The sequence below is a fragment of the Falco cherrug genome, chromosome 2, assembly GCF_023634085.1.
Source record: "Falco cherrug isolate bFalChe1 chromosome 2, bFalChe1.pri, whole genome shotgun sequence".
In the NCBI taxonomy this organism is placed as follows: domain Eukaryota; kingdom Metazoa; phylum Chordata; class Aves; order Falconiformes; family Falconidae; genus Falco; species Falco cherrug.
In genome coordinates this window covers 53,569,873-53,576,141 of record NC_073698.1, presented here as the reverse complement: position 1 = coordinate 53,576,141, position 6,269 = coordinate 53,569,873, and the positions used below count along the sequence as shown (strand labels likewise).

Sequence of the window (6,269 nt, the reverse complement as noted above, 5' to 3'; positions counted from 1 at the left end):
CTCGCAGCGCGCAGCTGCCTGCGCGGGAAGGGCCCAGCAGGGCCGGGCGCACCCTGGCAGCGGGCCGTGTGCAGCCAGCACGGGCGGCGGCGCCCGGAGGCGCTCAGTGACCCCGGCTGGGGTGCGCCACGTTGAGGCAACGCTTGTGATCGCAGAGACTGCCGTTTGCAGTCGTGGGGTCTTGTGCACTTTAATGCCAACTTCAATTTCGTGTCACTGTATCAGCTTTCTTTTTTTGCCGCTGCCTTCTTGCCCTTAACATGAACGTGATAGTGAAGTCGCTGGCCTATTCCCAGAAGATGGGAAAGACATTAAAGATGAAGGATTGAGAGTGGGAGACTCACAACTTAAGTTTTTGAAATATTCTGCAAAATGGATTCTGTGGTAAGACCTTTTATAAGTATCTGATGTGATACTGAGCAAATCAGATGTTTCTCCTTTTGCTGTAATGTGGTGAAGGTGTGTTTTTCAAGTTGAAGTACGTAACGTTTATTTTCAGAAATGTTTCATCCTGGTAGGTGTAATCTTAAACCAGTAAGAGCCAGGAGGGCTCTGGAAATGTGCATTCAAGTCCCCTTAAAGAAGTTTTTTTAATTCGAATCTCCCATTTCCCAGAAGAATTCATAACTACTAATTTATTCAATAAAAGAAAATGTTACTGTTCTCCCAGCTTTGTGTTCTGTGAGGTTTACCATCTCTGAGAAAACATATTTCTCACCCTAGGTGACATAGTGTGTAAAATCCTTGATACTAAGTTCTAGTGGTGGCTGAGTAGTGGGCAAGGCCTGTTTGTTGACAAAACACATTAATTTGATGCAGATACACACCCTGAGAAACTTAACCTGTGGAGGTTAGGCACCTCTAGGGTTGGAAGGCAGCCAAGTAAATGGTTTGAGAATCTTAATGTTGGAATGGGGTTATCTCCTTGTAGTGTACAAAAACCAGCAAGGGGCAGAAACACTTCACCAGAAGCAAGAGGTACTGAGATCACTTGTCCTTCCAAGAGCCAGGAATTGGTGGCTCAGGTGGACTGCCTTTTTCAGTATTTTATAGAGTGCCGCTACTGTCTGCATAGCAGTTTGCTCCTTTATTTAGAAATTATGAGCCTGGATTTGGGGCTTGATAGGTGTCTTTGAGCTGTCTTGGTGGTTCTGTGCTTCTCAAAGTGTGTAGTTCCCACTACATTAACTGGGACTTGGATATTAAATAACTTTTTCTGTCCACCCCTTAAATTCTTCTAAGGATCTAGCTCTCAGATACAGAAGTGAGCACTATAAAAAAAAAAAGCCCAAGGGGAGATGAATAATTCCTTATTCAGTGCAGGTTTGCATAGTACGTAGGGACATACTGCAGGCGGAGTATAAAGGAATATTGAGGCATTGTTGCTTCATTCTCTGAGCAGTGGCCATCATCCTGTGCACAGAATAAAGCCAATGTCCTGTGAGGAAAACAGTATATGATAATGTCATTGTTACTCTTAATAGTTGGCCCAAATAAGTTGCAGTTTAGCCTGAGACTAGAATTAAGCTGAACAAAAATTTTGTGAAGTGTGCACTTGATGATTTGGTTTAGCTTACTCTGGCATAGGATATATATAAATATTTAGGCCAAATGATCACTTTATACACTAACAACAGCATGCAGTGAATAAGTAGCCTCATAGTTCACTACAGATGTAAGTTCACTACAGCATCAGATCACATAAGCTACTAGGTGATAAATTATGTGACTGTATGTATGTATCCTCAATTTCTGCCCTTCTTCCTTCTACTTGTCTCAGAAATTTAAAAAAAATTCCAATAGTCAGCTCTTTTGAGCTGCGGGAGTGTGTCTAGTGCATTCACTCATTTTCCAAGCCTTTGGGTATTATTATATAACAAACGAGTAATTGTAAGTGCACAAAGAATGGAAAAAATAAAGTTGGTAAGAGTGTTAAATTTTTGAGTTTGAGCCAGCAGGAGTCTCTCTTGTTCTGTTCTTCACAGAAGCATGTACAATGCTTCAGAAAAAAAGGGCTTCCCAGCTGATAAAGAACAGTAGATTTTAATACGTTTCTTACTGCAGAACTAATTACAACCATTGTAATACTGCTTACATGTATATGTTTTCTTATTCAGCACAAAACTCTGAGCTGCAACATAATTAATGTGGTTTTGTTTCTCCTTTTTAATATAAGTATTTTAGGGAAGTCATCTTGATGCAGGCTACGTTAGTCATAATCATACCTGCTGTTACAAGAAGAGCGTATAGAATAATCGAAGCACTGACAAATCTTTAAGCTTTTTGTTTGATTGAAAGTGCATAATATATGTAAGAGAAGGTGTTAGGATAGTATTCTGTCAACAATAAACTGATATTAGCAAACCTCAAAATAATGTATCTGCGTAGATAATTACTTTGGCTTTTTATAGTTAAGCTGGAAAGGAGTAAAATAATAGAAGGCATGTATAAAGCAAGCGGCTTTTCTCCTCTGAGAAAGAAAACCTAGGGAAACAAAAAGTTATGCTTAGTAATAAAAGTGCAGTATGTACAGTTTTCTACAGGAATCATGCGTAGGTTAAAACATAATGTTGACAAATTTGTGCTAAGATTTTTTAAAGACTTTTTTACACTTATGAGTTTGGACACTTTAAGGGTTATTAACTTCTGAATATTTGCAGATGTGAAAGTGAATTCTTAGGCTCTTACTTACAGGGACAAGTTAGTCTGGGTTTTTCTAATATTTTTTTGTTATTCCCCAACAAGTTCTGTGAGAAACCCAGGCCTTTGGGAGGAAAAAGGGTATAACCAGACAAATACAAACTTAAACAATATTCAGAGAGCATTGCCAAGAATATGCAACATAATGCCAATGAGACTGGATTTCCTGAATGTGTATATCCAGTAGTGATTCTCCAAACAGAATATAACTTCCCAATTAGGTAATGAATAAAGAGAGAGAGAGTCCACACACTTAAGTTTCTGAAGGAGTTATGAATGTAATGGTAGGACATAGCATCACAGCTGCAGCCATGGTACTGCTGCATAGTAAGAGATTGTTGAGGGGCAGAAATGGGGCCATTGAGCAGAGAGAAGAAAATAGGCTTGCCTTGGTTTAAAGACCAACTCTCCAGAAGCCTCCAGTCTGTATGCTTCATGCATCTGATACAAAGAGGCCTTTATTTAAAACATTACATTAGGGTTTGAAACATGCAGGTGCCAGACTGCTATATTTTCCTTCTGCAACAACTGAATACCTGAGGTGGCTCATCTGGGTGATCCAAATGCTATGGACACCACATCTCTGTTGTCCCCACCCATCTCTACTGTGTTTGAATTGGTGTCAGCACCCAGCCCCTTCCTCACAGGGCTCCTTTTCCCCAACCTGACACCCCTTCCCCCCATATTTTCAGGACTGTACAAGAAGTTACAGCCACAAAAATCCTCCAAACTGTGTCAGAGAAGCTAGACAAAAATTCAGAGCAGCGTGATGTGCAAAGGCAGGAAGATTCAGAGTATGTGCACATAGCTGATTAACAAAGTTTGTTGAAATCTTGTTATGCCAGCCTTGATTCCTTGAATATTTAACATTGCAAAACAAAGGGGTCACAACACCCAGGAAATGTCATGTAGTTGGGGAAAGAGCAGGTGTTCATGTCAATATTGGAAAGAAGAGGAAAGCCAAGAGCAGCCATCTTCCTAAGTTCCCATTTTCTGAACGTTCACCTCTGCTTTGATTGTCACCCCCAAATTTTCAGGCTTCAGATTATTATTTTTGTTTTTTTTTTTTTTCTGGACGGGGGTGGCAAGGGGATCATTGTACATGATGACATTACAAAATCCACTATTTGTATAAATGCCTAAATGATCCAGAGAAGTACCCCATAGAAAAATTCTCCGCTTAATTCTATTCAACTATTCACATTCTGCATGAGCTGTGAGGACATTAAAGAAGGCCAGAAGTAACTTCCCAGATGCATTTCTTTGCAATGTTTATATACCCTTCCAAAGGACACTCCTTACTTTTCATTAACCTTTCTCTGTGTGAGCATGTCTTATTCAGTAGAGACTAAAGCTACTTATATTTAAATCACCTCTTTTGTAAGAAAGAAGTAAAGAAAAGATACTGAAGAATATCAGGAAGTAGCAGGAGGTATTTTATTGGCAGTAAGGCATAGGACTGACTTTGTTTTGGCTTTTAAAGAATGAAAGAGAAGCTGTATTACAAAACTACTGGACACTCATTCAAACATTTGAGCTTTATTCATACTAGGGACAGCCCCAAGCTTTTAAGTGTCACCCAGTATTGACTTGAAACATGAGCTTCCAGAGCAGCAGTATACCCTGTGTCTGGTATGCATTACAGTCTGATTTAGAGTACATAGTTATAATGTAGATTGTAGACTTCTGAAGAGAGCTATCACAGTCTCTGATGGACTGTCTTAATAAAGTCACTAAGCATACACTTTAAAGCACTGCATCAATTTAAAAATGAATAAAAGGCAGTATAAACTCAACTTGATCCCAGTGGTAGTAAGCCTTGTAGATCTAGCTTCAGGTACAATTTTGTCTGCCTTCATGCAGTTTGCAGGATGCACAAGTACCAAACTGCCTGTCTTACTTGCCTTTGCCCTTTGGGTAATCACTATCATTTTAGTGAGCTTCTGACGGTACTCCAGGGTATAGGTAATGAAAGCCAATATCAGATGCATACAGTATTAGACCTTATTGCAGTGCTGCCATCACACATCATTACTATCAATTTGACCTTGTCAACACACTGTGCAATATGTTCTTTGCTTTAGGTTTTATTACTGCTGTTCTTACTGTCTGTAGGAGTTACGTGATCTAATTGATCTGAACAGCACACTCACCCATAACTAGAATAAGCGTTCTGTCTTCAGGCATATTATTGTAGTGATTTCTTGCATTTTTCCATAGTTCATATCTGAGCAGACCTGTTATGTGCATTATGTGCTGTAATGTATTTTGCCTTTTAGATAAGATCTTGTGCTCCCTGTCATTTACTCTCCTTTAAGGTGAATAAAGAGCTTATTGGGGATGCATACCTCATCCTCTGAGAGTAGTTGCTGTCAATGCATTTATGCCATCATTTATTCTGAAAATGTTGCATGGAAAATGCTACTCAATAAATATATAGTTTTTGCATACTTATCGTCAGTGTATTAAAATGATATTCAGGTCAGTGAGGAAAACTGAGGAGCTCCTGAGACCAGAAAGACACAATGTTTTCCAGTTTCAATAGCAGTGTATTGAAGAATTAAGTGAATTAAAGAAGGAAGACTTATAGAATTGCAATAAATAGAATATAAAAATGATTTCCGATTGTGAAATTGCAGGGAAGAAATAGACTAGCTGTTACAGGAGTTGGAAAACTTTTCAAGGAGCAGAGGAAGAAGGCATTTTGTTAAGAACAAAAATCAGAGTTTGTTACTCACCTGTATGGTGAAGGGGAGAGTGGAGAAAGATGACAAAGGAGAGAGAGTGAGACAGCTAAAGGGCAGAGTTTTAAGAATGAAACCAATAAATATCAAAGAGGCGTGGAAGGAGTTAGGATAAGGAATAGAGAAAGTTATAATAGCTTTGGTATAAAGAATGAATTCTAGCTCATTTACTTTAACCTTGTAAAAGGTAGGAATTTAATCTAATGTAATCTAGGTTTCCTTGATAGTCTGTGGAGTGAGCTCTTCCAAAGGCTGGTTTATGTCTTCCCTCAGAGATGCTTTGTCCTCTCTCTCTCTTTCTGCAATGACTATGATGAGAGTTTAAACTGACTGTCAAACTTTTACATGCCTTCAGTTAGGAGGGAAGCATTTCCATAACTATATCAAGATAGTTTTATACCTACAGCAGTACGGCCTGGCAGACAGGAGCACCTAGAGCGATGCAACAAAGTATGACACAGAACTAAGGCTAAACAAGCTTAAACCTAGCATGAAACTGGCAAAAACCAATGGAAGAATGATTCCTCTGCATCACTTGTGGGAGAGTTAAATTTAAAAAAAAAAAAAAAAAAAAAAAAAAAGCCTTCAGTGGATTTATTACAGAATTGTAATAGCTACATGTTAATTTGGTAATCTGTAAACAGCCTTGCACTGCGCAGAGGAAGACATGAGTACATTTATTTGATCTCATTTTGTTTCAGAGAAAATAAATAGATTTTCCCATTAAACATCTTCTTCCTTTTTATATCATGTATTTTACACCCAAATCTTGAGTGAAACAGTTTAGTAGATACAGGTGAATTAACACTTTTCCCCTTGCTTCTA

The 6,269-nt window shown here is 38.8% G+C and overlaps 1 long non-coding RNA gene across 1 annotated transcript in view; it reads left to right on the top strand.

Annotated features, from left to right (window-relative positions):
* Positions 1 to 2: 2 nt before the first annotated feature.
* The window catches only part of LOC129735431 (uncharacterized), a 64,630-nt gene continuing 58,363 nt past the window's right edge, over positions 3 to 6,269 (top strand). The window contains exon 1 of the long non-coding RNA XR_008731069.1: positions 3 to 384. This is a non-coding gene — a long non-coding RNA (uncharacterized LOC129735431). The remainder of the gene's footprint in view (positions 385 to 6,269) is intronic.